The sequence below is a fragment of the Hippichthys cyanospilos genome, chromosome 12, assembly GCF_059441005.1.
Source record: "Hippichthys cyanospilos isolate Australia breed blue-spotted pipefish chromosome 12, RoL_Hcya_1.0, whole genome shotgun sequence".
Lineage (NCBI taxonomy): Eukaryota > Metazoa > Chordata > Actinopteri > Syngnathiformes > Syngnathidae > Hippichthys > Hippichthys cyanospilos.
Window position 1 is genome coordinate 4,347,316 of NC_142380.1, and position 15,364 is coordinate 4,362,679.

Consider the following 15,364-nt stretch of genomic DNA (forward strand, 5'->3'; position numbering starts at 1 on the left):
CTGTAAAACCTTACCTTGCGCTCAATACATTTATCAGCCATGCATTTATATTTTCTCATATTATTCTTGAAGTTCAAAACGCTGAAAAAGGAGTGAAAAAAATGTATAAAAAATGTGACACAGCAAGGCCGAAAAAAGTGCGTTAAAGCGAGAAAATACTACACATTAGATTTGCTCATACCTGCGGAATACCTGTTAAAAACGTACACCATGAAGTACTTTCGCATACCGCCATTTGAGAGCCACTGCTGCAGCCCTTTATTCAGTTTTATACTTTTGATCTGATCTTATGATAAAATTTTTACAACCTGTCATCTTTTTCAATAGATTACAAAATAATAATATGACAATTTTATACTCTTCACAATACTCTTCAAATTGCCAATTGAAAACGGAAAGAATGAACGCCACACAGGCGCTTCCATTTGGAGGATTTACACTGGCTGCGCAATTTTTTTTCCTGCTGTATTTTTCACATCAACAGCTCACTTGATGATGGCTCAGGAGATTAAGACTTTTTTTTTTTGACCTGATAGCAGCAACTCCGGTCGTGATAAGCTGTCTGCTTAGCTGCAATACGGTTCCGGGGAGGAGGCGCGTTGTGCGTTTGGAAGCGCTGGTGGCCGTTGAGGCAGAAAATAGGCGTTAAAGCGGTCGAAGCAGCTGCACGAGCTCAGCCTCGTTGCTTCTCTTCCCGGTGAGACATTCCAACATCGGGTCTAGTTTGACAAAAAATGCCAAAATGTGTTTTTAATACCACGGGGATGGGATATTACAACATGCTTTGACAATGACACCCATTTGATGGTTTTGAGTGTGAGCCTAGGCCAAGCAATGACATTATGAATCATGATCATAAAACATTTGATTCGGGGTAAGGAAAACACGCCTGGTGAAGTAAGGCTTTTAGGACTTTTTTTTTTTTCCAGTCACTTCCAAGCTGATGCAATGACGCGTTCAATAATATATTCTGTTTATTTGTTTTTGCTCAAAACATGCTCAGATCATGTCGAGGCTCTATAAAATATTATCGGCACCAATCAGTCGCAGTAGCATGAAAATTCTATTTAAAACGAAATATTTGTGTAACCGCACTACTAAAACGCTTGTTGCAATACTTTTGAATCGTGGTTCTCAACTCTCAACATTAACGCCATTTCTCAGCCCCATAAATAGCGATATACACAAGTTGAGTGATGTTCCAATTAATCTGCTCTTAATTTGAAAATAAAAACATACCGTTCCCGTCAGGGCATTAAACTGGATTCAATTATAGCTGTAGAAACCCAGTCAAAATCTCATGCAGTGGAGAACCGGTGCTTTAGATCAGCGGTCCTCAAAGTGGGGTCTGCGGACCCCCGGGGCCCCGTGAAATAATTTGAATTAAGAAAAGAAAGAAAAAAAAAATATATATATATATATATATATATATATATATATATATATATATATATATATATATATATATATGCAAATGTGATCAGGAGGAACGGCAACCGTGTCAGGCTGTCAGCATCGAAGTCGCTAATGCTACTCTATGGCTTCACAAATGAGTAAGACACAGTCCTTAGTCTTTGCAGGTTTTCTGCGATTATCTTCTAATACTTAGCATAACGTGCTTTTATAAGCATATCTGTGATTTCATTTCCAAGGCTCTTTAAAGGATTAGCCTATCTGATCTAACATTTCTTAATTAAACACAGTTGAACCTCTTGTGGTTAAACAATTCAGGATTCTTCCCGGAACAATACGTCTCTAGAGTCGAAGAAAATGTCAGAGTTCAATTATTTCCATGAGAAAGATGGTTTCAAAATCCCCTCAAACAGTCTCGCTTGAAACGTGTTGTGCGTCGTTAATTCGCTCAAGAAAGTATCGGTACTTTTGGCGGTGAAAATAGCAGAATAGCATCCAACACACAAACAATACCAGAATGTTTTAAGCTCACAATTTGGCTTGGTGGAGACGCAGTAGGGGTAGAATGGGACTGTAATGTATTCAGATTTTCTTTCGTGCAGGTTTTCCTTACGGTACAGAGACATACCAAATTCCCACATGGAACGTATTAGGCAAGGGACAGGAAGCTTAACTGTCTCGTGCTCTAGCCAAACGTCAACTCTGTAAATAAATACAGTACGGCGTTTAAAGGCATTTAACAAAACAAACCTCTCCCGGGCTCTTTAGATTGAGCCAGAAAAATTAATAAATTACCATCGCAATTGTTTGTGGTTTTTATAGCATAATAACTCATGTCTGCATCCTTGACTGCTCCTATTGATGTTGCAAAAACATTGAAGACATTGTTTTGTTTCTGTTGAAATAAATAATCAAATGTTTTGGAAATAATAATGGCTACCCACCCACTGAAATAACTGTTGCTTTTTTTTCTCTTTCAAAAACTGTTGTACTTAACCGCAATGTTGATAGTGGCGCCGCAATGATGAAATCGTCAACTAATTGAAGATCAAATCAATCAATAACATTTTTGTATGCTTACCTTACCTTTAAATTGTCTAACTCCTCCGAATTTCAGCCTCACACCAGTAAAATTTCACCTATTTCTGTGTTAAGCAGGCATATTATTATTGTGCTGTATAAAAATTTGAAAAAACACTTGCTTTTATTTTGAAAAAAAATATCAATATCGCTGCTTGTTTTTCTGACAAGTACAGACCACACCATTAAGTTAATCGTTGTTAATTTATGTAATTACATTAATAATTTGAACTGTTTTTGAGAACTGTTTTTGGGCAAAACTACATATCTTTGAGATTAATCCTTTAATCATAGCTATTTTTTTACGATTATTTTTAAGTTAGTGTAAAGGAGGGTGAGAAAATGAATGGGACTGAATGAGTTAGATAGTTAGCAACTATTGTAAAAACGACTTGCCCAGCATTCTGCCACCACAAAATTTCAATTTCGCGATTTAGCTCATTTTCAAATCCTCAATTTTTAAAATGACGGATTAATTGAATGAATTTGATTGATTGTGTAGCCCTAGTTTTCGCCCGACAGCGATGACACATACGCTGGATCTGGCTCAACGCCTTTGTTGTAAAGATCGAAGTTTTGGGGCATGTATCCGGTTTTCGACTCGATTTTTTTGGCCACTTTACTGCTGTCCGTTGACGCGTCAATCAAGCTGAGGAGGAAGATTAATTCGACGCCGTGTTATTGTCTGCGGAGAAAACAAACCTTTTCAAAGAGACAAATAACTGTCACCGAGTCTAAGCAACTGAAAGCAAACCATGTTCAGAAGATGAAAAGCGCACATGCTCTGAGGCGAGCGCCATTCTGACAGAATTAGTTCATTGCTTGCTCGACATCAGTGTTTTTTTTTTTTTTTTGGGGGGGGGGGGTTGATGAAACGCATGGGAAGAGGTGAGTTCACGCAAACTCCCCCGAGTGCGGCGTGGATATACTCTTACAGGCTTGATCTGCCCCGGACTCCCTTTCAAGCTTGTGTTTTTTTGCCCCGCCACTTAAAACCCAGCTGGATTTTCCGCTCAAGGTGCCTTCCCTCAGGGCGGAGGATGGAGCGGGAAAGATGAAGGAACGTAGGAATGCGGAAGGAGGGGTGACTGAGTTTGTCTTCGACGCACGCTCGGGTTCTCCGCGCTTCCTCCGCCGAAGCGGCCCCCAACCCGGGAAGCCGAACCGGGAGGCCTTCTCCTTGCCGGGGTGTCGGCGCACGTCACAAATTGAACGCAGATCGAGAGCTCCAAAGGGCAAAGCGACAACATGTGTATTACACATTCGCCGAGCGGCTTTTCATTCACCACTTCATAAGTCACATTTGAAATGCGCGGTGTGATTTCTCACAGGTCGTCCAGCTTTGGGGCGGCCTCTGGACTCAACGAAGTGTCACTGACCTGTTAAGTGTCTATCCATCCTTGCCTGTGCTCATTTGCTGCTTGCACCTGCCTACATTTTGCTTTATGGGCTGACAACGCTCTGGCAGGGAATTTAAGGTTATTATATCTGCGAATGTGGCTATATTTTCTTCAGTATGTGAACTGCAGAACATGTAATAGTGTCCTTAAAGCAGTGTTTCTCAGCCCCCCCCCCAGAAAAGAGAAAACTTTTTGCGCCCCCCCCCCCAGTCGATGCAATGACTAGAAATAAGATTATTATTGATGAAAATTGAGTATACCTACAAATGTATCCTTTTAAACATTACAGAAAAACGCAATCTAAATCAACTTTCAACAACCGTTAATTATTTTTATCGTGTTTATACGGGTTACAGCTTAGTCTAAAACGGAAAAAAAGAAGCAAGTGCACCAAAGTGCCTGAAATTAAAAGAAAATGATGAAAATTATTACTTTATTGCAATTACATTCCACGTGACAAAAAAAAGCCTTTTTCCTGGTATCACCCCCCCCCCCCCCCCCTGCATCACCCCACGCCCCCCCAGGGGGGCCCGCCCCACTATTTGAGAAGCACTGCCTTAAAGTCACTTCCAGAAAATGCTTCAACAATATTCCATGAGTAAACTCGAAATTGGAGCTGCCTGTTAGCCGCTAGGAGGTCAATAACTTCCTGTTCTTCTTCGTCTGCCCCCTACTCGTTACCAGTCACTCGCAAAGGAAGTGGCAATAACTCGCATGGCATTACCTCAATTAGTACAACATTGAATGAGTTCAAAAAAAAGGTAGACTTGCATCTACAGTATCTTTTGTTGTGAAATTTAAGACTTGACAGTCATACAACAAATGCTTGTATCGATTCATGCAGCAATGGAAGGTACGTACATATATATATATATATATATATATATATATATATTATCGTGTTTATACGGGTTACAGCTTAGTCTAAAACGGAAAAAAAGAAGCAAGTGCACCAAAGTGCCTGAAATTAAAAGAAAATGATGAAAATTATTACTTTATTGCAATTACATTCCACGTGACAAAAAAAAGCCTTTTTCCTGGTATCACCCCCCCCCCCCCCCTGCATCACCCCATGCCCCCCCATATATATATATATATATATATATATATATATATATATATATATATATATATATATATATATATTAAAAATTAAGTATATTTTAACAATTAAAAAGTAGCTTGCGGAAAAGTAGCATGCTTGGTGTAGATAACGTACCTAATATGGGAGTTTAGAGGGGTGAAAAGTTAGTAATTTTTGATATGTGCATAAATTTGTTATAAGTTAAAAATTGTTGTCAGGGTTAATGGTAAAATTTCATTGGAATAGTGAGAATCAGTCAAACGTGGAAGAAGGAGTGGTCATCGTTCACTCTGGTTTTAGGGTGGTCACTCCTAAAATTCTACAAGTCTTCTGGCATTCTGATCAAGCTGCAGAATCCGTCCGTTTTTATCAATCGCATACAGTAGCCATTTTGCTACTTCCTGTTGACTGAAAATGACATCACAGTTTCTTATATGATAACCAATCGCGACTCACCTGTTTTTGGATTTAAAACATGCATCATTTACAAGTTGAGCCATGATTGTAAGACAACATTTTTTACGGGTGGACTTCCCTTGTAAAAACAAAACAAAAAAATACTATGACTGCGTTAACATGTGAAATAGTATGTATGAAATCCTGCCACCGACTGAGGGACCTTGTTCTGTTTTTTTCGGACATGAAATGTGCACACCATGGAAAAAAAAAAAATGCAAACATGCAGGAATTGGACTTGGTGTGCCAAAGGAGGTTGTATTGTGCGCTGGAAAGGAGAGCATAACAGCGAATAATGCATAAGCATTAATCACAGAATTCAGACTTCCTTTGGAGGAAGGTTTATCTATGAAAGACATGGCCTTGGCGTAGGTCTACGTTCTGCTTATCTGCTTACTTAAGGTCCAGGTGGAAGAAATGAATTTCGGCAATATAACCAGCCAGATGTCTTGCATGCAGATTGCGTGGCTCAATAACAACGGTAATTACAATTGCGAGCCGCGATAAACAGACACCGGCGCCCTCTTTTTCAGGACGAATCCTCAAAGTGATCATCAACCTTTGACGCCGTGCTCTTCGCTCATTAGATGGCGTCGGCAAAAATCTTGGCAATTAGCGTCACCCATCTGTCTGGGATACCTGCTCCCGCTCATTTGGGGCAGCTCCCCAGTCGAAGCTCACCGATACATCTCGCCGCGGATACGCACGCTTGCAAGAATTGTTGAATTTTTTTGCAATGTGGAGGCCCCCAAAAGGCGATTTTATTCCATCAAAAGAATTCCGTGTGGGCCCGGTGCTCCGGCCCTAAACATAAAAACATGTTGTGTTGTCAGACGGTGTGTTTTACTTCACCCCGTCTCGGTCAGGCGGGAAGGAAAAAAAAAAACGCCGGCGCATTCCTCCCCCCCCGCCGCTATCTTTGCACGGCTGCCCACTTTGACTGACTTGAGCACGATGACCTTGCCCCGCTTCCCTTCCGCCGGCATTCCGCTCAATAGGGGCAGATACGGGAGCGGCGATAAGGAGATTCGCATTTGAGAGAGGGGGGGGGGGGGGGGGGGAGATCTCATATTGATGACGGACAGTTTCCTGCCCCTCAACCTGGATGAAGCCATTGTGCCTCCCCGCGCCCTCGCCGGGGATAGACGCTACATGAGAGGGTCAATAACGATAGCGCGAGGCAAACAAAACTACTCTTTGTGCTCTACTTTTTCATCCATGCGGCATACTTATTCAATTTCCTGCACGGCGGGAGAGGGCTTCCTTATCTAAGACTGTTTAGACCCGCAAATCGGCTGGTGGCCTTTGTTTGTAGGTGACCCAACCCTGAGGTGACATTTAATTCCCGGGAAAAAAAAAAAAAAAAAAAAAGTGCGCCATGCTCTAAGGCACTCCTAGCCTGAGGAGATTACTAATACAGTGAATGCAACAGTGCTGCATTCATTGCTGGTGGGGCTGAGCGAGTGGCTGCTAGCGAGAGAGAAAGCCAACCGACGCTTATCATTAGTTTCATATCATATAAGAGATCGCAGCAATTAAAGGAAGCCAGCAAAAGAAAAGCAGAAGAAGGTTCGTAAAAGTCTTCTTGATGTTTTATTTTCAGTACTTCCCACTCCTCTGCAGGTGACATTATATAAGGGGAAAAAAACGGTGTGGGGCTACATAATAAGAAGACTCTTTTCAGCCTGCAATCTGAAAAAGAGGAAAATAATTGCTGCTTGGGATTTGTTTTGCAGGGCATTATATCTTCTGCATCACACAGCGGAGAAGCGGCATCAACATGAAATTAGACAGATGCACATCATCCATCCATGCTCGTTTATTTGGTGTACACTGTCAAGAAAATATCAAGCTAATCGCAGCAAGAAATGTTCATGCTAAGCAGTAGCATGATGCCGACGTGGTGAGAACTTCAAAAGAAGCCTTATCTTTCCCCAAAAAAAACAAGAACTTCGATGCCTTGGTATACTTTTTGTGAAGAAGATTTTGGCATCGTGACGTGGCGTAATGGCTGACTTGACTCATCATTGATGTCAACTTTATGATGAAATCGGCTTCAATTGCTAATTATGCTAATTAAGAATGCCTTAAAAATGCTGACTTTGCATCAGGACACTTGTTACCAGCGGAAGTTGCCGTTCCTACTGATCACTTTTTGACAAACGGGGCATTTTCAAACGTGCATTTGTCAACTTTATTCTGAAATCGACTTCAATTGCTCATTATGCTAATTAAGAATGCCTTAAAAAATGCTGACATTGCATCAGAGGACACTTTTTACCAGCGATTAGCAACGGCTCCAACATTAGTGGCTAGCAGCGCTAGCAACGGCGGGCAGTACTAGATGCTAGCAGAGTGAGAGGCTAACAACACTCAACTCCCCCATTAGCAGTAGACTGGCGACAACTTCTCAAAGGCAGTTTAACAGAAATGACTCAAGTGACAAAGTTGCCGTTCCTACTGATCACTTTTTGACAAACGGGGCTTTTTAAAACGTGCATTTTTTTTTAGTCCAGCCAAAATCGATACTGTGGTTTTGATGTCACTTTTTAAGTGTAAGTTCAAATAAATATACATTTTTTCATCTAAATACCTGACTATTCATTGGAATTTTCAGTAGGATATTCAAACACTAAAATATTCAATAGCTGCAGCACTATTCGCAACAGAGTATAAATGAGCTCAACAGTCATTTGCATAACAGAGTGTGAACAATAGCTGCAATGAACTGAGAAAATGACAGTTACTTTATTTTGTGCTAGTAAAACAGCGGCGCCGATCCGAGGGAGGCATTTGTTTAAGGAAATCCGGCAATTCCGATCGGAAAATACCGCTATAATATTTTGTCATTTGCATGTTGAGCTTGTTTACTTCAGCTCCGCTTCTATTAAATATACATGAAACCTAAATCCGCTAGGTTCTTACTCCTGTTTTTTTAATCGCTCTCAATATGTCTGCAAACAAGAAAACAACAGAGATTATAGATTCCTGATATAATTCGAATCCCTTTTTCCTTCCCGTTTGAATGCATCAGCGGGTTACGACAGCTGAAGCCTGCGGCGACTCATATGGCGCAAATACGAAAATTCCGAAGTAAACTACTTTTGGGTTTGTGAGCCGAACTCATCTATTATTTGAATTAGGCTGCCTGGGGAGAAAAACAAGCGCGGGCGGCTTTTAAGAGCGGGAAAAGATTGAAGCGGGCATCTGCTTCGGTGTTTGCACAACTTGTTACTCGCAGGGCGATGTGATATTAGGAGGGAAAGCAAATGGAATCAAAGTGTCAGAAAATGTACTTTCGACCCTGATAGATTAAGGCCTCGCAACAGGAAATGGTGTAAACATAATAAAAGCTGAGGTCTAGGGCAAAAGAGGCTTGATTTTACATTCCGGATTGAAATATGATTGCCTCGTTGAACGCAAACAAATCGGCGCCGTAAACGCCGCGCGACCCCGTGGCGGGTAGCGCCGTATTTCATTTCCTCGGAGGAGTGAAACGCCGATCCCGGAGATTCGTACGTCTCCGCCTCATTTCAATCCGCCGCGGTGTTTTGATTCAAAACTTTCCGTCTCGCTCGGCTATTATTAAAACGGCTTCTTGTTATTGCCGCCTGTTGCTTGGCAGGCGGACAAAAGCGTACGGGTAAATAAAAAGAAGGGTAAAAACACAATCATTAAACGTTAAATCCGCATGATGAAGCGGCTTGAAAAGCGTCCAGTTCCGTGACGTATCACGGCGGGCAGATTGACCGCTCATCTGCGACTCTCCCACGGTTCGCCCGATAATTCACGACGGTCCCGCCACGGCCACGCTCAATATGAATTATAAAATGGCGAGCCAAGCATATCAATGGACTCCAGGCTGGCCGTTCGTGGCCCCGAGCCAGAGAGGACTTAGCGCACAATAGTCCCCCCGCCCGCCACCCGTTGAGAAGAGGGGGGCCCAGGACTGGAAATACCAGCGTGGCACAAGGGAGGCTCTTCAATGGGCACAATGCGTGGCACCGCTTGAGACAAAAAATTGTGTCGTTAACCTTTACCATCTTTTTGGGGGAAAAACGCCGGCAAGCTAGCGACAAGCCGGGAAGGTATAATGGGCGCACCATGGGAGGCATAAAGAGGAGAAAAAGCTGGAAAAAGCTTCTTATAGAGTTAACTCGTGGCTTCCTTTAGGGAATTTTTAAGTTACGAGCGGTTCCGTCGTCCATTTTCCGTGGACGTGACTAAGCCCAGCAACTGTAATGTCATTTTCAGCTGATGGCAAGCGGCAACACGGCTTTCCCCTGATAAAAAAAAGATAAATAACGATTAAAAAAATGTGTGTCGTTTGCTGTATAATTAATATTCTAGTACAATCGCCGTATTAATCAGATTGCTGTGTAGGGATGCAATTAGTCCTCGATTAATCCAATTACGTCGGTTCAAAAAAAGTGCTGGAGGCATTTTATTCTGCCTCGGGTAACCGTTTATTTAGTGTGCGCTGTCAGGGAGAAGCTAACCGCAGCGACAAGTATTCCTGCTAACATGCCACCAATGAGGTGTGAACCTCAAACTTAACCTTCCAAATAACTTAAGGAAGACTTTTATTTTGAAGGAGATCTTGGCGCAACCCAAATGCTGACTCATCATCTGCGTCAACATCACTATGCCGTCTTGAAATCAAGCTCAATTTGCTAATTATTCTGATTGAGGATGTTTTTAAAACTTTAATTGTGTTAAATTTGTATAATGCAGCACTTGGTGGTGGTAATAAGCGGCTGCTACAACATTTATGGCTAGCAGCGGCAAGCAGCATGAGATGCTATTAGCATTAGCAGCTAACTAGTGGCGCTCAAATGTCCCATACAGGTTGCCGTCGGATGATGTTTTTTTATGGAGGTTTAATAGACGTAACAGACTCAATTGACATCGTTTCCGTTCCTACTGATCACTTTTGAACGAACAAGGCTTACTCAAATGTGTCGTTTTAGCTAGCAAAAAATCAATAGTGGTTTTGAAGTCACTTTGTGTCATAAATCAAGACCACACTGACTAAAATCTCATTGATAGGGGAAAATGGTCTGCTATAATCAAGCACAGTGTATAAGTTGAAATTTTCTCGTCTATGCATAAAAAAACATTATTGTAAAGAAAGTTTTGGACTTGACTTCCCCTTAAAACTTCAACACTCTTGTCCCACTGTTGTGAAATTTCCTTACACAGACATTCAATATCGCAGCCGACATCCAGCGGAGTGGCAGGAAGGAAATGGGGATTCAACTAGTATCAGGTTCTACAACATAACATCATTCTCCTGTAATTGTAATTTGGTTGCAAAGCGCAGACAAACAATGGGAAGGAAAAAAAAAAGACAGCGAGAACCTGTTGGATTTAGTTTTCATGTATATTTAATACAGGCGGCGCTCAAGAAAACAAGCTAAATGCAAATGAAGGAATGTTATCGTAATATTTTTGAATTTAGATAACTAGATTTTACTAGAAGATTTTCTTTTTTTCCCATCATAGAAGAAAGTAATGATTACCTGAGTTCACGGATGCTATTTTTCACACACTAGGGCTTCACTTAACTGTCATTGCTAACCAAAACAGTAGCTAAATGTAAATGAAGGAATGTTATTGTAATATTTTTTAATTTAGATAACTAGATTTCAGTAGAAGCCTTCATCATAGAAAAAAGTAATTATGATTACCCGAGTTCACGGATGCTATTTTTCACAGACTAGGGCTTCACTTAACGGTCATTGCTAACCAAAACAGCAGCATTTTTTTTTTCAGGTGTGGCAACACACCATTTCGCGAATGCATTCCCTGCGTAATGTTAAATATAATCTTTTGAAGTAGTCTCGCCCGAGGTTGGAGCCAGAAATCAAGCAACAGTCTCCTCTCAAACTAAAATACATAGACGTCATCTTTGCTCCATCACATTTATTACAGCCACGAGAGTCTTTTAAATGTTAAGTATAGGTACTTGCGCGCTTACGACTTTGGAGGACCGTGACTTTATGGAGACGTCTGTTTAAATTCCGGTCTAGTGCGTTGGTTATTTATATTCAATGTCTGCCGCATCCTTGCGGCGTTATATAAGGCGTCTGCCTAGCAAACGTCAACTCCGCCCGCTCTAAAGTAGGCCAGGCAGGTATGGGGTTTGTTTGGGTCCGCGGATAAAAGACGTCAGGCGGAGTGCGCGGCGGCAGCCACAAGTGCACCGGCGCGCACCCATTGTGAGCCAATGAATGCTGAAATCGGAGTCTTACGAGGAAAGAAAGGGTAGATTTAGGGGGGATTACTTCCTGCGGTCTTTGTACACATTCTTGGTCGGCTCGGGTGTTTGAATAGCAAACGGTTTGATTGTTGTGTCATAGCAATGGAATAAAGGGCAAATGTTTGTTGAGACCCTACGAGCACGGGCATGAAAACGGTTTCATGCATTTGACGCGTTTTTGCGGCGCAACTATTGGAATGTGGAGACCACCTGGAAACTTTCTACTTAAGTTTGTGTCAGGATTTGAAACCTTTTTGATTGGCATTTTCCAATAATCTGACTGAATACTAAGCATTTTTCCTCTTTTTTGATCAGTCGTCAGTAAATTGATTACTGCATAATCCTGAACGGTTATCCAATGGTGAGGGGTGTGTTAAGATTATCTTTCCTCCCTGATGTGCTCTGAAAATGGTAAAACCAATAATCATGGATGTTGAAGGACGCATCACAGGATTTCAACTTTTTGCTACAATGTTTATTTCTCACCCTTGACACCCACAGTATTATTTCCATTTCAGTATTTTTTGCTTACTCTGTGCTCTCATCAGAGTTTCATTTATTCGTTGCAATGTTTTACCTTGGAACAGGGGTATCAAACTCATTTCTAAAACGGGCCGCATTGTGGTTATAGTTTCTTTCGGTTTGCCGTTACGATTATAAAGTCAAGGTACTGTATGATCTTCAAACATTTACCTAAACTATATATTCAAAAGGAGAATAGGTAACAAAAAATGCTTGTCGCGTCCCAAAATATTTTAACGTTGAAGACACCTTGAAAGAAAATTGAAGTCCATTTTTTGGGCCACATAAAATGATGTGGTGGGCCGGATTTGGCCCACGGGCTTTGGGTTTGACACTGGTGCCTTGGAAAATGCTGAAAATGTGTGTTTAAGAAGCACACAGCTAGACTACAATGGCAGTAGTGAATAATTCACCTGCAGGTGGAACTGTTGTTATGGATTTTGGTTTCCCACGGGATCAACTTTATAGGAGCAATATCTCTTTGTGAGTGCAGCCTCTTTGCATGAAATGTCAGTAAAACGCCTGTTTTGGATCCTTCATTCACTAGGCTGGGGTAGTCACCAGCGCTCCGCTACCCTCGCGAGGATAAAGATGATCAAGGATGCTTGGTGGCCGGCCGGCATTGAAGGACATCTTGAAGGGGGCGAGGCAGCCGCACGGTGAGAGGTGCGGCTTCAGTAAACGAGACGTTTCACTGCTCGGTTAGCTATATAATTAACCTTAAAACTAAAATTCACCAAAAAAATGACGTATACTTCCTTACTGGATGTTTAAAAAAAATGGACTCTAAACATGTTGTACTTGTGTGATCGCTGTCCCGATAAAACTTTTTCACTTCTGAGATCCATCAAGTATTGTCCGATACAGATATTGATCCAAGATTATATGTACGGGAATACTTATATAATCGTTTACTTTAACAAAAAATCACAATCTTTTCGTTAACTGCCATTCCCTAATATGGAATGTATCCACATTTTCAAAATATTTATGGGCGTACCCCCATTTATGCTAACTCTTCCACTTCCTTGTTTGTAAAGTTTACAGGGCGGCGCTATTGAAGCCATCCCATGAATTTGCAGGCTTCGGGCGTAACAGCGGAGAAAACACTCAAAGTGTGTAGGAGAACAGTAAGAAGCCACGACCGGAGTGCTGAACAACCACTTTGTGTTGAAAGCAAAAGTAGTTATCTGAATGTGCCAAGCCGCAACGGCTGTGCGGAAGAGCACTTTTAACGCGGCCATTATGCCAAGATGAAAGCGGCTTGAGTCGGGACTGCAAGCGTTTGTGATGCATTTGCATTTCGCAAGGGATGCTTGAGTACTGATACCAGGTAATGATATCGGCATTACAGGCCTTGTTTTAAGACTTCTAAAGGGTTACCATAAGGCATTTCAGGGGGTACGTAAGATTTTAATCGGGTTGAACAAATCGCATTATCGACTCATTATCGGTCCGGTTGATTATCAGCGGCCGTTTTTAAAAATCTGATGGTCAATAATAAATCAATTTAAAACAGGTATTTTCTGGGAATAATGTATTAAAATTTTTGGTTAACCCTCGGAACGCTACAACTTTCGGTTTTGTTTTCAAAATAAATGTCAGCGAAATTTTAACATTTCTGTCATTTTGGAATTTTCAACAACTTTGGTTACGGTAGAAAACTCATTTACCTAGAACATTGTCTAAAAATAAATGTAGACCTAAAAGGTTGTTCAGTAACAGTACGCTTAAAGCCATATTTTGCCTTTTGCTGAAAATAAATATCGACTCTCTCAACTTCTATTTATTGATATTGGCACCGGAAAAAAACAAACAAACAAACAAACAAACAACAGTTTGTCTCTAATCTAATTTACCTCTTTTTAATGCTGTGACAGGAATGATATTTTTTTCTTTTCAAATCAAAAGCAAATTAATTGGAACATGAAGCTCATTACTGCAAATGTATTTCAACACCATCCTATGCTTTTATTTTTGTTTAATACAGATGTGCATTGCTATTCATGATGCCATTTTTCAGAAGGTGTGATAACGAATGAATGAATGAATGGCTGGCTGGCTGGATGGATGGATGGATGGATGGATGGATGGATGGATGGATGGATGGATGGGTGGAGCCAGAAATAAAACAGAGGATCTTACAGGATCTATTGTTAGGAGTGGCTAGTAAAAAATTTCCCTAGCGATACCACGACAAATGTAGTTCCATTTAATAAACAGACGGGGATAGCACAGGACTCTGTTTTAAGTAATAGTAATAGAAAAACAATAAGTGATACAAAAAAAATAAAAATAAAAAAATTTGAACTGGTTCTGAAAAAAATATTTCACGGGGGGCCATCAATGAAAAAAAGAAGCACTGCCATAGAGTAATACCAGTAATGTGTGTGCGCTTTGTTTTGGGTGAAAAGCTGATTATCGTCTTTGCTTTCAAGGGGCAGGAGGTCATTAACAAACACTGGAAGGGCTTCAGGTCGGAGCGGCTCAGCATGGGAATTTTCAGGGTACGACCAGCTGGTGGCCAATAGAAAGCAGATCATTCAGATACCTTTTCAAAAGGAATGCTCATTCCCCATCCACAGATTGTTAAAATGCATTCTTTGTACGGGACGTAACCCAAAACCGGGCATTTTCTTTTTTTTTGCACACCGAAGCGCAATTCCGTCTTTTTAAGCGTTTCTCCAGCTTTGACTCGATTCGACCTTGAAGGCACCGGCCGTCGCGGTATTTCTACCTAAGACGTATCGCCGACAATAAATCCGCAAATCAATGAAAGCCTGCTTGGGTCGCCTATACCAGCAGCTGTTTTATCACCGCCATCTAACGGAAGAACAAAAGAAGGACAATAACAGAATTCGAATGGAAAAAGCGAGATATAACCCGCAATCAATGCTCAGCGCACAAGCATGTGATTTTGGCTTACTTTGTTGCCGGTACAATGGGAACAAAAAAAAATAAGGGGGGGGGGGGGGGGGGGGGGGGTAATGATCGTCATCAAGCATCGGTAGATTTGATGGGCATGTGGCGGACGGGAGCGTTTTGTGACAATCCTTGTAATTACAACCAAAACGCCGCCGTCAAAAGTGTGAAGCGAGCAGGCAGAAAGGAGGCTTTGGATGTCGCCGAGGACAATTAAAAACACAG

At 41.4% G+C, this 15,364-nt stretch overlaps 1 protein-coding gene across 8 annotated transcripts in view; it reads right to left on the reverse strand.

Moving 5' to 3' along the window:
* adgrl2b.1 (adhesion G protein-coupled receptor L2b, tandem duplicate 1) overlaps positions 1-15,364 on the reverse strand; it is a 126,340-nt gene that overhangs the window by 80,220 nt on the left and 30,756 nt on the right. Inside the window, exon 1 of one of the 8 annotated variants that reach the window (XM_088428975.1) lies at positions 530-692. The exons of the other annotated variants lie outside the window; for them this stretch is intronic. The gene's annotated coding sequence lies outside the window, so the exon portion shown is untranslated. Of the gene's footprint in view, positions 1-529; positions 693-15,364 lie in introns of those variants that run through there. 8 annotated transcript variants of the gene reach the window in all.